This window comes from Triticum urartu, chromosome 5A, assembly GCF_056163025.1.
Source record: "Triticum urartu cultivar PI428250 chromosome 5A, HENAU_Tu73, whole genome shotgun sequence".
NCBI classification, from domain to species: Eukaryota; Viridiplantae; Streptophyta; class Magnoliopsida; order Poales; family Poaceae; genus Triticum; species Triticum urartu.
In genome coordinates this window covers 99,319,951-99,342,257 of record NC_141877.1, presented here as the reverse complement: position 1 = coordinate 99,342,257, position 22,307 = coordinate 99,319,951, and the positions used below count along the sequence as shown (strand labels likewise).

Below are 22,307 nucleotides of genomic sequence, written 5' to 3'. Positions count from 1 at the left end.
GGAGCCACCTGATCCAGGTCGTGATCCACCTTCAGAGACCCTTCCGTTTTCTGAATTAAAAGTCCATGATGAACTGGAGCGTATATGGGTTCCGTTTCAGTTTGAGGAGAAACTTTCGTTTCCATCTTCTAGGAGTTATTTGGAGAATAATGAGGGCATTTACAAGCCCATGGAAGATCTGCTATTTAGGAGGCTGCTGGTGCTGCGCTTTCCATCATTCTCCTTGGGAAGCCACACCAGCCTTTGCTCCACGCACTACAGGTGTTCGACCAATTGCCTGATGGCGACATCTGAAGCCCATCTAAAGATGACTTCTCAGGTGACTCCAGGGATGGTGTCCAAGTCCACGAGGGATGCGTCAGGGTCCCTGTTGGCCGCTGGGAGCTCAGCCGCTCAAGACGACGGCGAAGCCATTCGCCGGCCGGGTAAGGAGCTTGCCCTCTCTGCTGCGGATCCAGTGAAGAAAACCCTGATCATTAACATATTGGGGGCTCGCGAAGCGGTTCAGACGCGTTTTCTGGCTGTTGGTCTCTTCTTGTCTGTGCTGATGGTGAACCCCCGTCAGTTGATTGACCATATGAAAGGGGTCTGGAAGATCCGTGGGGCGTTGGGCGATCATCAGATGTCGGCAAAGGAAGGACGTAAATTCGTCCTAGAATTCTCAGAAGATGGTGATCGACAACATGTCACTAGGGGTGGCCCATGGCAGTACAAGGGAGACCCGTTCTTGGTTGTAGGCTTGGAATCTGGGGCTGACCCTGCTTCGGCTGTGTTCTCTCATGTTCCTATTTGGGTTCAGTTCCGGGGTATTCCTTTTTACCTCCTTACAAAGGAACTTGCCTGAAATCTGGGAGAACAGGTTGGGAAGATGCTGCTGGTTGATCAGCACGCGAGGGGCAACATCTGCGACAAATTTCTGCGTGCGAGAGTGTTGCTCCCCTTGTACTCTGCTCTGCCAAAGGAGATCACCCTGGCTGACGAGATAACTGGAAAAGAGGTGATTGTTGTCCTGCGCTATGAAAGACTTCCAAACTTCTGTTTATTCTGCGGCTTCTTATGGCATATGGAAGCCAGTTGTGATCTTCCTAATGATGAGAAAAAAACTGAGGTATTCCAAGGACATCAGTGTGCGTCCAGTGCACTTTGATGACCCCCGTGCCTGGTTCCTTGCCGATAAGATGGGGAAACCAAAGCCCTCGCAGGCTGCTACCTCTCCTTGGCGTGCCCCAAAGCCAAACTGCAGCTCTCAAATCAACACTCCAAGTGTGGATGTGGTGTTGAAGACGGTTGAGAAAGTGAGTGAAGATGTTGCTCGCCTTTCAGTGGGTGAGCTAATGGAAACCGATGCCCCCCGGAAGGGTTCAGACAACAACATTGATGTGGGGGATGGATCTCCCAGTGATCCAGTTGGCGCCTCGGTTGTTGTGGGTCTGCTGAACGACATGGTGGATGCTTCTCGCACCGCTGATGCTGCCTTGGTTTCTGCACCTAACCCCAGCAACACAAAGAAGGAGGGAGACAAGGTGCAAATGCAGACCAATGTGCTGGGCCAAATGCATGGAAATGAGGCAGAAGACAAGAAGACGCCTGAGCCTGAAGAAATAACTTTACCGGTGGGGCTGGTCCCAGAGCTCCCTCCAAAGACTAGTGCTGGTGGAGGCTCCGTCGGCGACGCCCAGCGTGTTGTTGAGGATCTTGTTAATCTGCAGGGGGTCGTTAAAGAGATGGACCATCCAAACACGGTCAAGAACAAAGTATATCTGAGAAAGAGAGGCCATAAGGGGGACATGCATTCTGGTAAAGGAGGAGGCGCCGCTTCTGTTCTCGGCAAGCGGCTGGACAGAGTCAAGGATCCTCTATCTATAGAACCTGAGAGCAATAGCGATGATGTAATCACAAGTAACAAAAAGCCTAGAGATGTGGGTTCTGTAGAGGTAGAGCACTATAAGGTTGAGAAGGGTGGTCGGGAAGCTGCCGGCCCAGGGGCTGCCGGTAAACTGACGGGCGCGAGTGATAGGGCCCGTCAGGAGCCATGAAAATCTTGGCCTGGAACTGCCGGGGACTGGGGCGGCCCCGGACAGTTCAGGAGCTGACACACCTTGTGCGTGTTCACTGCCCGGAGATTGTGTTCCTCTCCGAAACTAGGCAAGGCAAGTATTTTGTGGAGGGGGTGGGGCGTAGAATTGGCTTCAGGCACAATATCATTGTCTCTGTTAAAGGGAAGGGGGGAGGCCTAGCCCTCTTCTGGGATGATTCCGTAGATGTCGAGTTAATAAACTTCGGAATCCATCATGTCGATGTAAAAGTTTCTGTTTCTGGTGAAATAAAATGGAGAGGAACCTTTGTTTATGGTGAGCCCAGGTCCCAGGACCGACATTGTATGTGGGATCTGTTAAGACGCATCAAATCAAACGCTAGTGAACCTTGGCTCATGATCGGTGATTTTAACGAGGCCATGTGGCAAAGCAAACATATCTCTAGAAAAAGAAGGAGTGAACCCCTGATGAAAGCTTTCAGGGAAGTTTTATCTGAATGTAATATGCATGACCTTGGGTTTAAAGGAGTGGGCTGGACGTATAATAACAATCAATTAGGGGATAAAAATGTTCGAGTGCGGTTGGATAGAGCTGTTGCTTCGCCTGAATGGCAGGACATTTTCTCTGATGCGTGCATCAAACATCTTGTGTCACCGAGATCTGACCACTGTCCTCTTTTACTCTGCCTAGAGAAGTTGCAATTTAAGAGAAGGAAAAGGAAAAAAGGTCGCTACGAAGTGATGTGGGAAAGAGAGGAGGCCTTGGCTGGGATAATTGAGAATGCCTGGAACCATCATGCCCCTGTCCAAGACCTCAAGCACCTAACTGAGAAGGTGGACTGTATCATGGAAGTTCTTAAAGCCTGGAGCAACCAATCTATTGGTTCTATTACAAAAGAATTAGCCAAATGTAGAGGGAAACTAGCGAATCTGTTGAAGGACTATAACACACATGAGCAGGAAATAAAGATCTTATCAGCAAAAATGGATGAATTGTTATTGCGGGAAGAGCTTCTTTACCTTCAAAGGAGTAGAGTTATGTGGCTTCGTGAGGGCGACCAAAACACCAAATATTTTCAGCGAAGGGCCTCTTGGCGTGCCAGAAAGAACAGGATCAAAAAACTTCGGAAGGCTAATGGGCAGTTCACAAACAATGAAGAAGAAATCAAAGCGATTGCAAAGGGGTTTTTCTGTGATCTGTTTACAGAAGACTCAAATGTGAACCCTGCGGGCTTGCTGAATCATATTGAGACCTTGGTTACAAATGAGATGAATGAAAAATTAATGGAAGAGTTTACGGTGAAAGAGATCAGCGACGCCCTATTTCAGATTGGGCCGCTAAAATCCCCGGGGCCGGACGGTTTCCCCGCGCGTTTTTACCAGCGAAACTGGGATGTTCTAAAAGAAGAGGTGGTCGGAGCTGTAAAGCAATTCTTTACGGATGGTGTCATGCCGAGTGAGTTGAATACTACTACTATTGTTCTCATCCCCAAGACTAACCAAGCGGTGGAGTTAAAAGATTTTCGGCCAATCTCTTTATGCAATGTTATTTACAAAGTGGTGTCGAAGTGCTTAGTGAACCGCTTGAGACCGCTCCTGGACGACCTTATTGGCATTGAGCAAAGCGCTTTCATCTCAGGAAGGCTCATTAGTGACAACACTCTTATCGCGTTTGAATGCTTCCATGCCATCCAAAAGGGGAGGAACTCAAGTGACTCGTTCTGCGCTTTCAAGATGGACCTCTCAAAAGCTTATGACCGTGTGGACTGGAAGTATTTAAAGGGTGTGCTCACTAAGTTGGGGTTCAACCCTAGATGTGTGAGTTGGGTCATGGCGTGTGTTACTTCTGTCCGATATGCCATAAGTGTGAATGGGGAGCTTTCTGAGGAGTTCTCCCCTTCTAGAGGTTTACGCCAGGGCAATCCTCTTTCTCCCTACCTGTTCCTCTTTGTCGTTGATGGTCTGTCCAGATTACTAAAGAATGCGGTAAACAAGGGCGAACTAAGAGAGCTAAAGATTGCTCGTTCTGCCCCTGGGATATCTCACTTATTTTTTGCTGATGATATTACCCTGTTTTTCGAAGCTAATGGTCAGCAAGCTTCAGTGGTAAATAAGGCGATTCAGGTGTTTGTTAGGAGCACTGGCCAACTGGTTAGCCATGAGAAATGTTCCCTCCTGTTCAATTCTGAGTGCCCAGCTTCTAGGATGGAAGAAGTGAAGGAGGTTCTAAGTGTCCAAAATTGTACTTTCAAGGAGAAATACCTGGGGCTACCCACACCGGAAGGGCGTATGAAGGCTGAGAAGTTTCAGCCTATCAACGACAGGTTCAACAAAAGGCTATCTGACTGGAATGAAAGATATATGGCCATGGCTACAAAAGAGGTTCTCATCAAATCTGTTGCTCAAGCGCTTCCCACTTACACGATGAGTGTGTTTAAGATGCCGATGAGTTTCCATGATGATTATATGAAACTTGTGAGGCGTTTCTTCTGGGGGAGGAGCAAGGACAGAGGAGGGTTCATTGGGCCTCTTGGGAATGCTTGATCAAACCAAAATCTCAGGGAGGAATCGGTTTCCGCGACACTGTTTGTTTCAACCAGGCTCTCTTAGCGCGACAGGCTTGGAGATTAATCCAGTCGCCAGAGAGTTTATGTGCTCGACTCTTCAAAACAAGGTACTACCCTAACGGCAATGTCCTTGATACAGTGTTTTCTGGTGAAGCATCTCAAGCGTGGAGGGGAATCGAATTTGGTTTGGAGCTTTTGAGGAAAGGAGTAATCTGGAGGATTGGAAATGGTAATTGTATCCGTATTTGGAGGGACAATTGGATTCCTACAGAACCGTCCCTAAAAATTCTTGGCAGTAGGAAACGGTCTAGGATTCGCAGAGTGTGTGATCTCTTCTTACCTGAGAGAAAGGAATGGAATGAGGAGTTGGTGAGACAGGTGTTTTGGCCAAATGATGTGGAGGTGATCTTAAAGATAAAGATTCCGATACATGAGATGGAGGATACTCCAGCGTGGCACTATGAAACGTCCGGGTATTTCTCTGTCCGTAGTGCGTACAAGCTTGCATATAATTTGAAGCACTGTAATAACAACCTGACCGGAAGTAGCGCTGCTCCAAAGGTGACAGGAATATGTGGAAGTTGGTGTGGAATGCTGATATCCCAAACAAGGTCCTGTCCTTTGGTTGGAGGTTGGCCTGTGATAATCTTGCTACAAAGCAAAATAAATGCAAAAGGAATCTGGAGATTGATAGTACGTGCAATATTTGTGGTATGGCAGACGAGAACAGTTTTCATGCTGTGGTGGAATGTGTTGGAAATATGCCCTAGAGGCAATAATAAATTGATTATTATTATATTTCCTTGTTCATGATAATCGTTTATTATCCATGCTAGAATTGTATTGATAGGAAACTCAGATACATGTGTGGATACATAGACAACACCATGTCCCTAGTAAGCCTCTAGTTGACTAGCTCGTTGATCAATAGATGGTTACGGTTTCCTGACCATGGACATTGGATGTCGTTGATGACGGGATCACATCATTAGGAGAATGATGTGATGGACAAGACCCAATCCTAAGCATAGCACTAGATCGTGTAGTTCGTATGCTAAAGCTTTTCTAATGTCAAGTATCATTTCCTTAGACCATGAGATTGTGCAACTCCCGGATACCGTAGGAGTGCTTTAGGTGTGCCAAACGTCACAACGTAACTGGGTGGCTATAAAGGTGCACTACAGGTATCTCCGAAAGTGTCTGTTGGGTTGGCACGAATCGAGACTGGGATTTGTCACTCCGTGTGACGGAGAGGTATCTCTGGGCCCACTCGGTAGGACATCATCATAATGTGCACAATGTGATCAAGGAGTTGATCACGGGATGATGTGTTACGGAACGAGTAAAGAGACTTACTGGTAACGAGATTGAACAAGGTATCGGGATACCGACGATCGAATCTCGGGCAAGTATCGTACCGATAGATAAAGGGAATTGTATACGGGATTGATCGAATCCTCGACATCGTGGTTCATCCGATGAGATCATCGTGGAACATGTGGGAGCCAACATGGGTATACAGATCCCGTTGTTGGTTATTGACCGGAGAACGTCTCGGTCATGTCTGCATGGTTCCGGAACCCGTAGGGTCTACACACTTAAGGTTCGATGACGCTAGGGTTATAAAGGAAGTTTGTATGTGGTTACCGAATGTTGTTCGGAGTCCCGGATGAGATCCCGGACGTCACGAGGAGTTCCGGAATGGTCCGGAGGTAAAGATTTATATATGGGAAGTCCTGTTTTGGTCACCGGACAAGTTTCGGGGTCACCGGTATTGTACCGGGACCACCGGAAGGGTCTCGGGGGTCCACCAGGTGGGGCCACCTGCCCCGGGGGGCCACATGGGCAGAGGCCCATGCGCCAAAGGATAAGGAAAGGAAGAGTCCTAAAGGGGGAAGGCACCTCCGAGGTGCCTTGGGGAGGAGGGACTCCTCCTAGCCGCACCCTTCCTTGGAGGAAGGGCCAAGGCTGTGCCTCCCCCCCTCTCCCTTGCCCCTATATATATGTGGGGGGTGGGAGGGCAGCCATACTAATGTTCTGGTGCAGCCCTCTCCCCTCTCCCAAGTACTTCTCCTCTCCCGTGGTGCTTGGCGAAGCCCTGCAGGATTGCCACGCTCCTCCATCACCACCACGCCGTTGTGCTGCTGCTGGATGGAGTCTTCCTCAACCTCTCCCTCTCTCCTTGCTGGATCAAGGCATGGGAGACGTCACCGGGCTGTACGTGTGTTGAACACGGAGGTGCCGTTCGTTCGGCACTAGGATCTCCGGTGATTTGGATCACGACGAGTACGACTCCATCAACCCCGTTCACTTGAACGCTTCTGCTTAGCGATCTACAAGGGTATGTAGATGCACTCTCCTTCCCCTCGTTGCTGGTCTCTCCATAGATAGATCTTGGTGACACGTAGGAAAATTTTGAATTTCTGCTACGTTCCCCAACAGTGGCATCATGAGCTAGGTCTATGCGTAGTTTCTATGCACGAGTAGAACACAAAGTAGTTGTGGGCGTTGATTTTGTTCAATATGCTTGCCGTTACTAGTCTTATCTTGATTCGGCGGCATCGTGGGATGAAGCGGCCCGGACCGACCTTACACGTACTCTTACGTGAGACTGGTTCCACCGACTGACATGCACTAGTTGCATAAGGTGGCTAGCGGGTGTCTGTCTCTCCCACTTTAGTCGGATCGGATTCGATGAAAAGGGTCCTTATGAAGGGTAAATAGCAATTGGCATATCACGTTGTGGTTTTGCGTAGGTAAGAAACGTTCTTGCTAGAAACCCATAGCAGCCACGTAAAACATGCAAACAACAATTAGAGGACGTCTAACTTGTTTTTGCAGGGTATGCTATGTGATGTGATATGGCCAAAGGGTGTGATGAATGATATATGTGATGTATGAGATTGATCATGTTCTTGTAATAGGAATCACGACTTGCATGTCAATGAGTATGACAACCGGCAGGAGCCATAGGAGTTGTCTTTATTTATTTATGACCTGCGTGTCAACATAAACGTCATGTAATTACTTTACTTTATTGCTAACCGTTAGCCATAGAAGTAGAAGTAATAGTTGGCGAGACAACTTCATGAAGACACGATGATGGAGATCATGATGATGGAGATCATGGTGTCATGCCGGTGACGATGATGATCATGGAGCCCCAAGATGGAGATCAAAGGAGCTATATGATATTGGCCATATCATGTCACTATTATTTGATTGTATGTGATGTTTATCATGTTTTTGCATCTTGTTTACTTAGAACGACGGTAGTAAATAAGATGATCCCTCATAATAATTTCAAGAAGGTGTTCCCCCTAACTGTGCACCGTTGCGACAGTTCGTTGTTTCGAAGCACCACGTGATGATCGGGTGTGATAGATTCTAACGTTCACATACAATGGGTGTAAGACAGATTTACACACGCGAAACACTTAGGTTGACTTGACGAGCCTAGCATGTGTACAGACATGGCCTCGGAACACAGAAGACCGAAAGGTCGAGCATGAGTCGTATAGAAGATACGATCAACATGAAGATGTTCACCGACGTTGACTGGTCCGTCTCACGTGATGATCGGACACGGCCTAGTTGACTCGGATCATGTAATCACTTAGATGACTAGAGGGATGTCTATCTGAGTGGGAGTTCATAAGATGAACTTAATTATCCTGAACATAGTCAAAAGGTCTTCGCAAATTATGTCGTAGCTCGCGCTTCAGTTCTACTGTTTAGATATGTTCCTAGAGAAAATTTAGTTGAAAGTTGATAGTAGCAATTATGCGGACTAGGTCCGTAAACTGAGGATTGTCCTCATTGCTTCATAGAAGGCTTATGTCCTTAATGCACCACTCAGTGTGCTGAACCTCGAACATTGTCTGTGGATGTTGCGAACATCTGACATACACATTTTGATAACTACGTGATAGTTCAGTTAAACGGTTTAGAGTTGAGGCACCGAAGACGTTTTGAAACATCGCGAAACATATGAGATGTTTCGAGGGCTGAAATTGGGATTTCAGGCTCGTGCCCACGTCAAGAGGTATAAGACCTCCGACGATTTTCTTAGCCTGCAAACTAAGGAGAAAAGCTCAATTGTTGTGCTTGTGCTCAGATTGTCTGAGTACAACAATCGCTTGAATCGAGTGGGAGTTGATCTTCCAGATGAAATAGTGATGGTTCTCCGAAGTCATTACCACCAAGCTGCTAGAGCTTCATGATGAACTATGATATATCAGGGACATATATGATGATCCTTGAGATATTCGCGATGTTTGACACCACAAAAGTAGAGATCAAGAAGGAGCATCAATTGTTGATGGTTGGTGAAACCACTAGTTTTCAAGAAGGGCAAGGGCAAAAAGGGATGCTTCATGAAACGGCAAATCAGCTGCTGCTCTAGTGAAGAAACCCAAGGTTGAACCCAAACCCGAGACTAAGTGCTTCTGTAATAAAGGGAACAGCCACTGGAGCAGAATTACCCTAGATACTTGGTAGATGAGAAGGCTGGCAAGGTCGATAGAAGTATATTGGATATACATTGTGTTAATGTGTACTTTACTAAGTACTCCTAGTAGCACCAGGGTATTAGATACTGATTCGGTTGCTAAGTGTTAGTAACTCGAAATAATAGCTACGGAATAAACGGAGACTAGCTAAAGGTGAGTTGACGATATGTGTTGGAAGTGTTTCCAAGGTTGATATGATCAAGCATCGCACGCTCCCTCTACCATCGAGATTGGTATTAAAACCTAAATAATTGTTATTTGGTGTTTGCGTTGAGCATAGACATGATTGGATTATGTCTATCGCGATACGGTTATTCATTTAAAGAGAATAATAGTTACTCTGTTTATTTGAATAATACCTTCAATGGTCTTGCACCTAAAATAAATGGTTTATTGAATCTCGATCGTAGTGATACACATGTTCATGCCAAAAGATATAAGATAGTAATGATAATACCACCTGCTTGTGGCACTGCCACGTAAGTCATATCGGTATAAAACGCATGAAGAAGCTCCATGTTGATGGATCTTTGGGCTCACTCGTTTTTTGAAAAGTTTGAGACATGCGAACCATGTCTATTGGTGTATATGCATGAAGAAACTCTATGCAAATGGACCGTTTTGACTCACTTGATTTTGAATCACTTGAGACATGCAAATCATACCACATGGGCAAGATGACTGAAAGCCTCGTTTTTCAGTAAAATGGAACTAGAAAGCAACTTGTTGGAAGAAATACATTTTGATGTGTGCAGTCCAATGAGTGCTGAGGCATGTAGTGGATATCCTTATGTTCTTACTTCACAGATGATTTGAGTAGATGTTGAGTATATTTACTTGATGAATCACGAGTCTGAATTATTGAAAGGTTCAAGTAATTTCAGGGTGAAGTTGAAAGATCGTCGTGACAAGAGGATAAAATATCTATGATATGATCATAGAGATGAATATCTGAATTACGAGTTTGGCACAGAATTAAGACATTGTGGAAAGTGTTTCACAACTGATACAGCCTCGAACATCATAGTGTGATAGTGTGTCCGAACATCATAACTGCACCCTATTGGATATGATGCATACCATGATGTCTCTTATCGAATTACCACTATAGTTTATGGGTTAGGCATTAAAGACAACCACATTCACTTTAAATAGGGCACCACGTAATTCCGATGAGATGACACCGTATGAACTATGGTTTAGGGAAACCTAAGCTGTCATTTCTTAAAAGTTTGGGGCTGCGACGCTTATGTGAAAAAGTTTCAGGCTGATAAGCTCGAACCCAAAGCGGATAAATGCATCTTCATAGGACACCCAAAACAATTGGGTATACCTCCTGTCTCAGATCCGAAAGCAATAAGGGATTGTTTCTAGAATCGGGTCCTTTCTCGAAGAAAAGTTTCTCTCAAAAGAATTGAGTGGGAGGATGGTGGAGACTTGATGAGGTTATTGAACCATCTCTTCAACTAGTGTGTGGCAGGGCACAGGAAGTTGTTCCTGTGGCACCTACACCAATTGAAGTGGAAGCTTATGATAGTGATCATGAAACTTCAGATCAAGTCACTACCAAACCTCGTAGGATGACAAGGATGCGTACTACTTCAGAGTGGTACGTAATCCTGTCTTGGAAGTCATGTTGCTAGACAACAATGAGCCTACGAGCTATGGAGAAGCGATGGTGGGCCCGGATTCCGATAAATGGCTCGAGGCCATAAAATCCGAGAGAGGATCCATGTATGAAAACAAAGTGTAGACTTTGGCATAATAGCTCGATGGTCGTAAGGCTGTTGAGTTCAGATGGATTTTAAAAGGAAGACGGACAATGATGGTAAATGTCACCATTAAGAAAGCTTGACTTGTCGTTAAGATGTTTTCCGACAAGTTCAAGGAGTTGACTACGATGAGACTTTCTCACTCGTAGCGATGCTAAGAGTCTGTTGGAATTATATTAGCAACTACTGCATTATTTATGAAATCTTGCAGATAGGATGTCAAAACATTGTTTCCTCGACGATTTTCTTGAGGAAAGGTTGTATGTGATACAACCGGAAGGTTTTGTCAATCCTGAAAGATGCTAATAAGTATGCAAAGCTCCAGCTATCCTTCTGAGGACTGGAGTAAGCATCTCGGAGTTGGAATGTATGCTTTGATAAGATGATCAAAGAATTTTGGGTTTATACAAAGTTTATGAGAAACTTGTATTTCCAAAGAAGTGAGTGGGAGCACTATAGAATTTCTGATGAATATGTGTTGTTAACATGTTGTTGATCGGAAATGACGTAGAATTTCTGGAAAGCATATAGGGTTATTTGGAAAGTGTTTTTCAATGGAAAGCCTGGATTAAGCTACTTGAGCATTGAGCATCAAGATCTATAAGGATAGATCAAAACGCTTAATGGAACTTTCAAATGAGCACATACTTTGACATGATCTTGAAGGTGTTCAAGATAGATCAGTCAAAGAAGGAGTTCTTTCCTGAGTTGTAAGGTATGAAGTTAAGACTTAAAGCTCGACCGCGGCAGAATAAAGAGAAAGGACGAAGGTCGACCCCTATGCTTAAGACGCAGGCTCTACAGTATGCTATGCTGTGTACCGCACCTGAAGTGTGCCTTGCCATGAGTCAGTCAAGGGGTACAAGAGTGATCCAAGAATGCATCACAGGACAGCGGTCAAAGTTATCCTTAGTAACTAGTGGACTAAGGGATTTTCTCGATTATGGAGGTGGTAAAAGAGTTCGTCGTAAAGGGTTACGGCGATGCAAACTTTGACACTAATCCAGATTATTCGGGTAGTAAACTGGATTCGTATAGTAGAACAGTTATTTGGAATAGCTCCAAATAGAGCATGGTAGCTGCATCTAGGAGATGACATAGAGATTTGTAAAGCACACACGGATCTGAAAGGTTCAGACCCGTTGACTATAACCTCTCTCACAAGCATAACATGATCAAACCCAGAACTCATCGAGTGTTAATCACATGGTAAATGTGAACTAGATTATTGACTCTAGTAAACTCTTTGGGTGTTAGTCACATGGGGATGTGACCTTGAGTGTTAATCACATAGCGATGTGAACTGGATTATTGACTCTAGTGCAAGTGGGAGACTGTTGGAAATATGCCCTAGAGGTAATAATAAATTGATTATCATTATATTTCCTTGTTCATGATAATCGTTTATTATCCATGCTAGAATTGTATTGATAGGAAACTCAGATACATGTGTGGATACATAGACAACACCATGTCCCTAGTAAGCCTCTAGTTGACTAGCTCGTTGATCAATAGATGGTTACGGTTTCCTGACCATGGACATTGGATGTCGTTGATGACGGGATCACATCATTAGGAGAATGATGTGATGGACAAGACCCAATCCTAAGCATAGCACTAGATCGTGTAGTTCGTATGCTAAAGCTTTTCTAATGTCAAGTATCATTTCCTTAGACCATGAGATTGTGCAACTCCCGGATACCGTAGGAGTGCTTTGGGTGTGCCAAACGTCACAACGTAACTGGGTGGCTATAAAGGTGCACTACGGGTATCTCCAAAAGTGTCTGTTGGGTTGGCACGAATCGAGACTGGGATTTGTCACTCCGTGTGACGGAGAGGTATCTCTGGGCCCACTCGGTAGGACATCATCATAATGTGCACAATGTGATCAAGGAGTTGATCACGGGATGATGTGTTATGGAACGAGTAAAGAGACTTGCCGGTAACGAGATTGAACAAGGTATCGGGATACCGACGATCGAATCTCGGGCAAGTATCGTACCGATAGATAAAGGGAATTGTATACGGGATTGATCGAATCCTCGACATCGTGGTTCATCCGATGAGATCATCGTGGAACATGTGGGAGCCAACATGGGTATACAGATCCCGCTGTTGGTTATTGACCGGAGAACGTCTCGGTCATGTCTGCATGGTTCCCGAACCCGTAGGGTCTACACACTTAAGGTTCGATGACGCTAGGGTTATAAAGGAAGTTTGTATGTGGTTACCGAATGTTGTTCGGAGTCCCGGATGAGATCCCGGACGTCACGAGGAGTTCCGAAATGGTCCGGAGGTAAAGATTTATATATGGGAAGTCCTGTTTTGGTCGCCGGAAAAGTTTCGGGGTCACCGGTATTGTACCGGGACCACCGAAAGGGTCTCAGGGGTCCACCGGGTGGGGCCACCTGCCCTGGGGGGGCACATGGGCTGTAGGGGTGTGCACCTTGGCCTATATGGGCCAAGGGCACCAGCCCCAAGAGGCCCATGCGCCAAAGGATAAGGAAAGGAAGAGTCCTAAAGGGGGAAGGCACCTCCGAGGTGCCTTGGGGAGGAGGGACTCCTCCTAGCCGCACCCTTCCTTGGAGGAAGGGACAAGGCTGTGCCTCCCCCCTCTCCCTTGCCCCTATATATATGTGGGGGGTGGGAGGGCAGCCATACCAATGTTCTGGTGCAGCCCTCTCCCCTCTCCCAAGTACTTCTCCTCTCCCGTGGTGCTTGGCGAAGCCCTGCAGGATTGCCACACTCCTCCATCACCACCACGCCGTTGTGCTGCTACTGGATGGAGTCTTCCTCAACCTCTCCCTCTCTCCTTGCTGGATCAAGGCATGGGAGACGTCACTGGGTTGTACGTGTGTTGAACGCGGAGGTGTCGTTCGTTCGGCACTAGGATCTCCGGTGATTTGGATCACGAAGAGTACGACTCCATCAACCCCGTTCACTTGAACGCTTCTGCTTAGCGATCTACAAGGGTATGTAGATGCACTCTCCTTCCCCTCGTTGCTGGTCTCTCCATAGATAGATCTTGGTGACACGTAGGAAAATTTTGAATTTCTGCTACGTTCCCCAACAGAATGTACCAAAGCCCGTGCCTTAAGAGATCAGTTGCAAGGGGTGTGAGATCTTCCTAGGGAAAGGGGTTTTATTTACAATGGGCCTGACTGGCTTCTAATCCTCCTTGCAAAAATCAAACCAAGGCAGCGTGATTTGGTGCTTCTTGTGTTCTGGCGTGCTTGGTTCCTCCGAAATGATGTGGTCCACAACCAAGGGAAGAGCTCCATTTTAGACTCGGTTAGATTCCTGCAAAACTTCTCTGTTTCTTTTTGGGGTGAATGCCTCGCTACTGATGATAAAGGAAAGAAGCCGGTTGTTGCGCCTTCTCCGCAGAAGTGTCATAGGTCGGTGTTGACCAAACCTGGTCCAAGCCATGCTGGTATGTCTAGTTGGACTAGACCTCCTGTGGGATGGCTGAAAGTAAACACAGATGCTGCGTTTGTGGCCATTTCGGGTGAATCTAGTGCTGGGTACATTATAAGAGACTTCATGGGCAGACTTATTAGAGCAGAGGGCGTAAAACTCCATCCCTGTGCAAGTGCCGAAGAGGCTGAAGTTTGTGCGTGTGTCACTGGGCTGAAGGCTGCTCTTGACTTGGGAAATGATAAGATCATCGTAGAATCTGATTGTGCTGCAGTTATTTTGAACATTCTGTCCCCTGCAACCCCTCTTGCAGCTTGGAGAGAGCATTATATTGTGATTAGGGATCTTATTCAAGATAGTTCAAACATTGTCTTTCAAAAGATTGGGAGAGATGGCAACAAAGTTGCTCATGAGTTAGCCAGACTAACCCAGAGCAGTGGTAGGGGGGCTGTCCATATGGGCCAACTACCACTGGTTTTGGCGTTGCTGGTGCAATCTGATTGTAATGACTGTGATGATATTTTAATATAATTGCAATCTTTCCCCTCAAAAAAAGAGATGTTTACGGTGGTAAATTGAAGGTAAGATCAACAGTTAGCCAAATAGGAAACAAAATTGCCACACCTCTACTTTTTTCATTTTAAAGTACCACACGATCCCTCGTCCTTTGACCTCGCCTTCTCCCAAACGACCCCGTAGGCTCACCCGAGAAACCTGCTTCTCCTGCACATCTCGGGCGCCTACCCCCGAGAAAACTGTCACTTCTTCACGTCTACCACATGATTTCTCCTCAGGACAAAGTTACCATGGTATTCGTATGCAAGTTATCAGGCTGTGTTGCATAACTTACCGTGCTATTTACATAGAACGTACCAGGTACTATGCTTCAACAACTACACCCCTTCAAAGTTACCACTGTGTTTTATACACAAGTTATAAGGTCTTCAATGTGTAAAATACAGTGGTACTTACACATAAGTTATCAGGGTATATGTACATCAACCTCCCCCCCGTTCAAAGTTATCATGAGGGATTGTACATGAGTTACCAGGTCTACAGTTCGTATATTATCATGATACTTGCACCTAAAAACCTGGGTGTGTTTCGGTAGCTTTTTCCATAGGTCAAAAATTATCACGATGTTTTTGCGTAACTTATCACGCCTATAGCACGTGTGTCCCTCATGACATTAAACATTATGTGACTTTCCCGTGGCACGCCATGTGTTGTGTTCATCCAAGAGGCCCACGCGCGAAGTGAGTGTATGTTTTTAACAACTTATTTTCCTTTGGTAAAAAAAGTTACCATCATGTTTATATTGCAAGTTATCGGTTATGCGGTGCTTATATTATCATGTTATTTACACAAAAATTATTGGGGATGTTTTGAACAACTTTTTCCCGGAACAAAAAGTTATCATGGTGATTCTAGGTAACCTATCAAGCCCGTAGTGCTTAAAATATCATGCTATTTACACAAAATTTACAGGGGTATGTTTCAGCAACAAATCCCCCCCCCTCTCCCACGGGTCAAAAACTTATCATGGTGTTTAGTTATCGCAATGCATATGTTTTCATACTACATACACATAAAAATGCCAGGGGAGGGAGGTATACTACCGTGCTATTTACACAGAAGATACCGGAGTATCTTTTTAAAAAAAAATATTCCCTACGGTCAAAGTTACCATGGTGTTTCTACCTCAGTTATCAGATGTGCGCTGTGTATATTACCATCTATTTACACATAAATTATCGGATATCTTTTCACATTTGTCTTCCCCAATGGTTAAAGTTACCACGATGTTTGTATCTAAATTATCAGGTCAATGGCGTGAATGTTATCGTGCTATTTACAGAAATTACCGGGGGGCGGGTTCAACAAATTTATTCCCAATGATCAAAGTTACCATGATGCTTGAAACAAAAAGATTTTCAGTGCTAACATATTAAAGGCAAAAACATGTCAAAAACAGTATTTCCCTTAGCTTCTTCAACAATGAGTGTCATAGGTGAGGTGGTAAGCTCCCTTTGTTGATTACCTGCAAACCAGAGATCAAATCCTAGTCCAAACATTATTTTTGCCAAAAATCAGGAAGGCGCGTGGGGCCATAATTGACGATTACGAAAATTAGGAAGGAAATCAGGGGAGGTCGGTGGGGAAGGACGTGCAGGAAAGGAAAGAGATCGGAAGTCATGCGGGAAAGGAAAGAAATCGGGAGGTCGTGCGGGAAAGGAAGGAGATCGAGAGGGAACTGACAGCGCTGGATGCGTGTGGCAGTTTCGCAATCTGCCACACGATTGCCATATACATATTTCGTTAAAACATATGTACCAGGTGAAGTCATTTTGTCCATTTGTCACCAGCAAGTGCGAGCCGAAAGGCGATATTCAGCAGTACCTCGGCCATAACCGCCCGCAATGAAAAGAGATGGGTTTTAGAGACTGTGTTGTCTGTCTCCTAATCAAGTGCCTTCCCAAAACCTCATACTCAAACCATAGACAATAGAGAAAGAGCCTTTGTTAAAAAAATATTCTTGACCCTAACCATATGAAGCTCAACGGGAACTTATGGTAGCATCTGCATAGTGTAAGATGGATATACATACCTCCATCAATCAAGTGTGGGATAAGATTACCAACCTGTCCATCCGCCTTAGCCCTTGCGATAAGGGTGCTCAGCATATCGACAATGTTGTTAAAGAATTGACGACATATTTGGTCAGCACAACACGGATGTTAGATGTTATAAGGTTCAATCTCGGAAAATTAGAGATAAAATACAGATAAGTCCGTTTTGAGTTGCGGAGCCGTGATTGTTGAACTGTTTTGTATGATGTTTGAAATATAGTGCTCTGTTTGGCAACAAGTTTAATTGAAAAAAAATATAAAACATTGAAATAGTAAAAAAACATTTAACATAAAAAAACAAGATTTTCTTTTACAAAATGGAGGTGCAAGGAATCAAACCGCATGCCTCTCGCATGTGAAGCAAGCGCTCTACCATATGAGCTACACCCCCATTTGATGACTAAGTTGGGAAGTGGGCATATAGAATCTGGTGACTAGCTTCCCTCCAAGGAGGTAAACATGTGGGTACATCCTTGTCTCCGAGCTTCGGTTATGTCAAACCCTAACACTTTATGGTTTAGTTTGACCATTTAGCCTTGCATTGACTTCTATCATATTGGTGTTGTTTATCTCACCATATCTTTGTAATTACCTTAGTGTACTTGTTGAACTCACCTTAGCAATTATTTAGGCTCATCTTTATATTCGGCATTGCCTAAACTGGCTAATAATTAATTAATATTTGCAATTATATCTATTCACCCCCACCCCGCCCTCCATGTCCATCTGATCCTTTCAGATCCCCAAGTCCAACTTGACAATGATATAGACTTCAACTTTTTCACAACTTATTATCTCAAATCATATTACAAGAGTATATGCCTATACGGTGGCTAAAGCTAGATCGATCTAAAGTCCTCGGCGTGATTAGCGATTTAGAGCAATTCAACCCTGATATCGATTGTAGCTTCAATGTAGGAATGTGATGTTGTTGTCTTGGCCTTTGACGTTTTTATATAATGTCCAACCTTGACTCTCAAGTTGAACTTGACAACGAGACAGACTCCCAACTTTTTCCCAACAAACGAAAGAGAACCCTCTCTAGGTCCAGGATGAAGCCGAAGTGTTGCTTCGAAACTTTTAGCATGTTTCCTTGCATGTGATGAGATCTGATAAACTTTCTAACGAGAAGGCAGAAAACGAAATTTGCTCAGCTCAACGTGGATGTAGATGTTATAAGGCTCAATCCCAAAAATTAGAGAGAAAATACACATAAGTCCATTTTGGCTTGCGAAGCGTAGTTTGTTGAAGTGTTTGTATGTCTTTTTAAAGAAGTTTAAAAATATATCTTTTCTTTATGAAAATTCGAATCTGAGCCCGAGCTCATCTGCACCTGCGCTCATGAAAAAAATCAAAATAAATACTAGAAAAATTCAAAAAATTCCATAAAAAAATTGGGTGATAGACAATTTGATGCGTGAGGTACGCTCCAATTTTCAAAACATTTGGACTTCTGTACAGCTCTCAGCAAAAAAGACAAATCGGAGGTCTGTAAAAATATGCACTGTTCATATATTGTTCTGGTCTGATTTGTCTTTTTTGCTGAGAGCTGCATAGAAGTCCAAATGTTTTGAAAATTGAAGCGTACCTCACGCATCAAATTGTCTACCATCCAATTTTTTTTGAATTTTTTTGAATTTTTCTGGATTTTTTACGAATTTGTTTTCGACCGGGTGCAGATGCACCCGGGCACCGAAACACCGCTCTCGGTTGTATTACTCTTTATTTTTATTTTTTTTTGCTTTTCTTAATTTTGTATTCCGCTATTCCAATGAATATTTTTTAGTCTTGCTTATATTTATCTTATCTTATTTTCCTAGGTGTGCTAAGTAATGTGCGGTGCAAAGTTTCTGGTAGAGAACTTCTTCCAGTCATCCTATTTTTCATTCATCTGAAGGAAATTAATATGTGATTTTCAAAATAGGGGAATCCAAATGAAACCTTTTTTTTCTCATTCTATCTGGTTAGAAACGAAATTGCTCTGCGTACGATTTTGTATGTACGATTCACGTCCGACCAAGTGATCCCACCATTGCCGTTGATGCATAGATTTGATCGGAGGGTGATTGAGCAGTGTTCGTACAACGTCGTATAAGAATGAGGTAAATCAGTAGTAGTGTTAGAACTTGTACACGATGGTCAGTTTGATGCATAACTTATAAAATATATGAATACAGTCATTAAACTTGTATGGACGTGTAAATACGGTCATAGTTTCCGTACACAGGCATATACACTGCCTGGGATCTGGGTGGCATGCCAGGGCCGCGGTGAGTAGCTTATAATGCTGCATGTGATGTTTTTTGCAGAAACACCTCAGGATTTTGTTAAATTACAACACATGACCGCACATCTTGTGCTTGGAATAAATAGAATGGAAAAAAATGGCGGCAGCTGGATTGAACTTCTGACCTCAAAGCATACAGCACAGTGCACTGAGGAGTCACCTAGAAATCGATTGTTGTAATAACTTTGACAAATTGTATATATGTTTAATAATACTCGCTCAGGTCAACAATAAAAGAGTAAATGAAAATAAAAAATCTATTGTGTGCTCACACATGACGCATAATACGTGAGAAATAAATTTATTTGTGAGGTCGGAACATCCATTTTATCTAGAATTTTGAACCAAAAAGTATCTTTAATTTATGTGCTAAAAAACTATTACATTTATTCTTAACAGATGTACAGTCTTAAATTTTTTTAACTTCATAAAAATCCGAGTTAGTGTTGATTAATTCCTTGACTGGAATTAAAGGCTAGTAGCTAGCTGCGGACATCTGATGACCGTACATGTGCTCAACAAGCAAAACTGCTCGTTGATTTGTCTGAAAAATTATGCATATTCATTGTGAGATATATTTTATTTTATCTAGATTTTAAAATTAAAAAATATTCGAATTCAATACATAATTTGTTGATTTGTCCAAAATAATTTATGTATGCTCATTCCAAAATCTTTCTTTTAGCGAGATTTTTTAATTTAATGTTATTTGAATTCAAACAAAATTTATTTGCTTTTTTTGAAATAACTTAAGTACATTCATTATGAACTATATAGTCTTATGTAGATTTTTAAATCTAAAATTATTGGAATTCAAACAAAAATTTGTTGACTTGTCCAAAAAGATACGTAAACTCATTCTGAACTATATTTCCTTTTATCTAGTTTCTAAAATTGAAATTATTCGAATTCATACAAATATTTCATTGATTTGTCTGAAAGAATTTAAGTGCATCCATTCTGAAATATATTTTCTTTTATAACGATTTTGAAATTTTAAATAATTTGAATTAAAACAAATACTTTGTTGATTTGTCCAAAAAATACGTACATTCATTCTGAACTTCATTTCTTTTATCTTGATTTTTAAATTTAAAAATATTCGAATTCAAACACATATTTTGTTGGTTTGTCCGAAAGAATTTACATACATTCATTCTGTCATATATATTTTCTTTTATCAAGATTCTAAAAAGGAAAATTGTTCAAATTCAAACAAAGGTGATTTGTCTGAAAATTTTACATTTTTTGACCATTTCAAGGGTGGGAGAAATGTTTGCCATTTCGATTTTTTTCTCCTAGTCTAGTACGGTTAGTTTGCTCAGTTTGGAAGTCCAAGTCGATGTGCAGAACTTGCTCTGTATTATTTGCATGATATAATAAAGCATACATCTTAGCATTTGGCACAAATAGATGTCTTGGTTGGTGGTTTGCTCGCATCAAGATATCGCAGAGGCAGCAGGATCAATTCACCACAACACACATTATTTTAATTCTCACAATATTTCTGCGGCCCATCTGTTCCAACCGCCTGAGGCACTTTTTTGCATAAAAAAATTCAAGGTGCTATCTGCAAATCTACCAGATGTCTGCCTCGCACAAAGGTTTGCAGTGGCTGACAGAGGGCCCAGGCAATAGAAAAAATGGAGGTGCGGGGAATCGAACCCCGTGCCTCTCGCATGCGAAGCGAGCGCTCTACCATATGAGCTACACCCCCATTTGCTGACCACCTCGGGAAGTGAAGCTATATAACAGGGACATACGCCGTCGCCGGAGAAGACGACAGGGAGGCCCTTGCGGCCGACCGAGACGCGGAAGGCCGAAAGAAGGAATTCGAGTCAGGCCATCGTCTTCCTCCACGGTCGGACCGCATCAGAGTGGCCCAGCCCATTTTACCACTGGCGGTCGCGGTCGCGACGCCCTCGCCCGTCGTCCTCCTCATTCCCTCGCGTTCGGCTTCTTTCCTCTCTTCCCACCCTCCGTTGTTTCGGGCGTGAAGCGGTGAAAGGCCAGTAGGCCACTAGTCATCCATCCATCCATGTGGCTGTTGCTTCACGCCAAGGAATCTAATCGGCGATGAACAATGCTGCCGCCACTTGAAGGATGACCGCATGAGCACATCAGTAAACTTCACGACACTTGCAATAGTAAGAAATAATGGCGGATTTTTCTTTTTTCTGTCCGAAAAAAAATACCCATCTCCACTCCACACATGTTTCTTATGAATGCAGTGCGACGCATCGATCGCGAGCAGTGCGGTTACGAAAGAAAGGAAGGAGGGCAATGATGCACCAGCAGCAGTCGCATCAGCCATCATTGGCGCGAGCTGTTTAGATACAGAAGAAAGTCGAAGAGGCAGACAAAGGAAGAAAGTTAAAGAGAGATCGATCTCTCTTTGTTGACGTGACTGCTCAGCCCCGTGTGGGTGCGGCTTCATTTGCTCTGTCCTTCCCTTCCCTCGCCACCAAACCAAAGTTTTAGAAAGCTTCTGTGTTATCTCAAACATTTTTCTGAACTTCCTTTCAGTGTCGACAAATCACAAGAGTCGGAGCGGGACACTGAACCCGGACTTGATCGCTCGACTAGTTTTTTAAAGCAAGCAATCGCTTCGTTGATTTGATCAAGTGCATATGGATGCATCCTTGACTCTGAGCTTTTCATAATGAAATCTATTACTACTACTACTACATGTGGAAATGAAAGCCATACTGGGCCATTTGATATTCCCACATGAATGAATTTGTATATAAATACTCTAAAATAAGTGTTTGATCACATCATAGAAAAACACATTTTAGAAAACCACTTTGCACAGTTTAATTAATCTCCTAATTGAAACTTATACTCCCTCCGTTTCTAAATATATTTTTTTAGAGATTTTAATAACGACTACATACGAATGTATGTAGATATATTTTAGAGTAGATTCACTCGTTTTGCTTCGTATGTAGTTCTTATAGAAATCTTTAAAAAAAACTTATATTTAGCAACGAAGGGAGTTGCAAACAGATAGCGTCATAGTACTACCATTGTCTCTGAAAACGAAAGCCTAGCCAGCCCATCGATCGATCGCGTACCTCGCAGCAGC

At 43.5% G+C, this 22,307-nt stretch overlaps 1 non-coding gene across 1 annotated transcript; it reads right to left on the bottom strand.

Annotated features, from left to right (window-relative positions):
* Nucleotides 1–20,863: 20,863 nt before the first annotated feature.
* On the bottom strand, nt 20,864–20,936 carry TRNAA-CGC (transfer RNA alanine (anticodon CGC)). The gene has a single exon. It is a non-coding gene; the product is annotated as a tRNA-Ala (tRNA).
* Between the last annotated feature and the right edge of the window lie 1,371 nt (nt 20,937–22,307).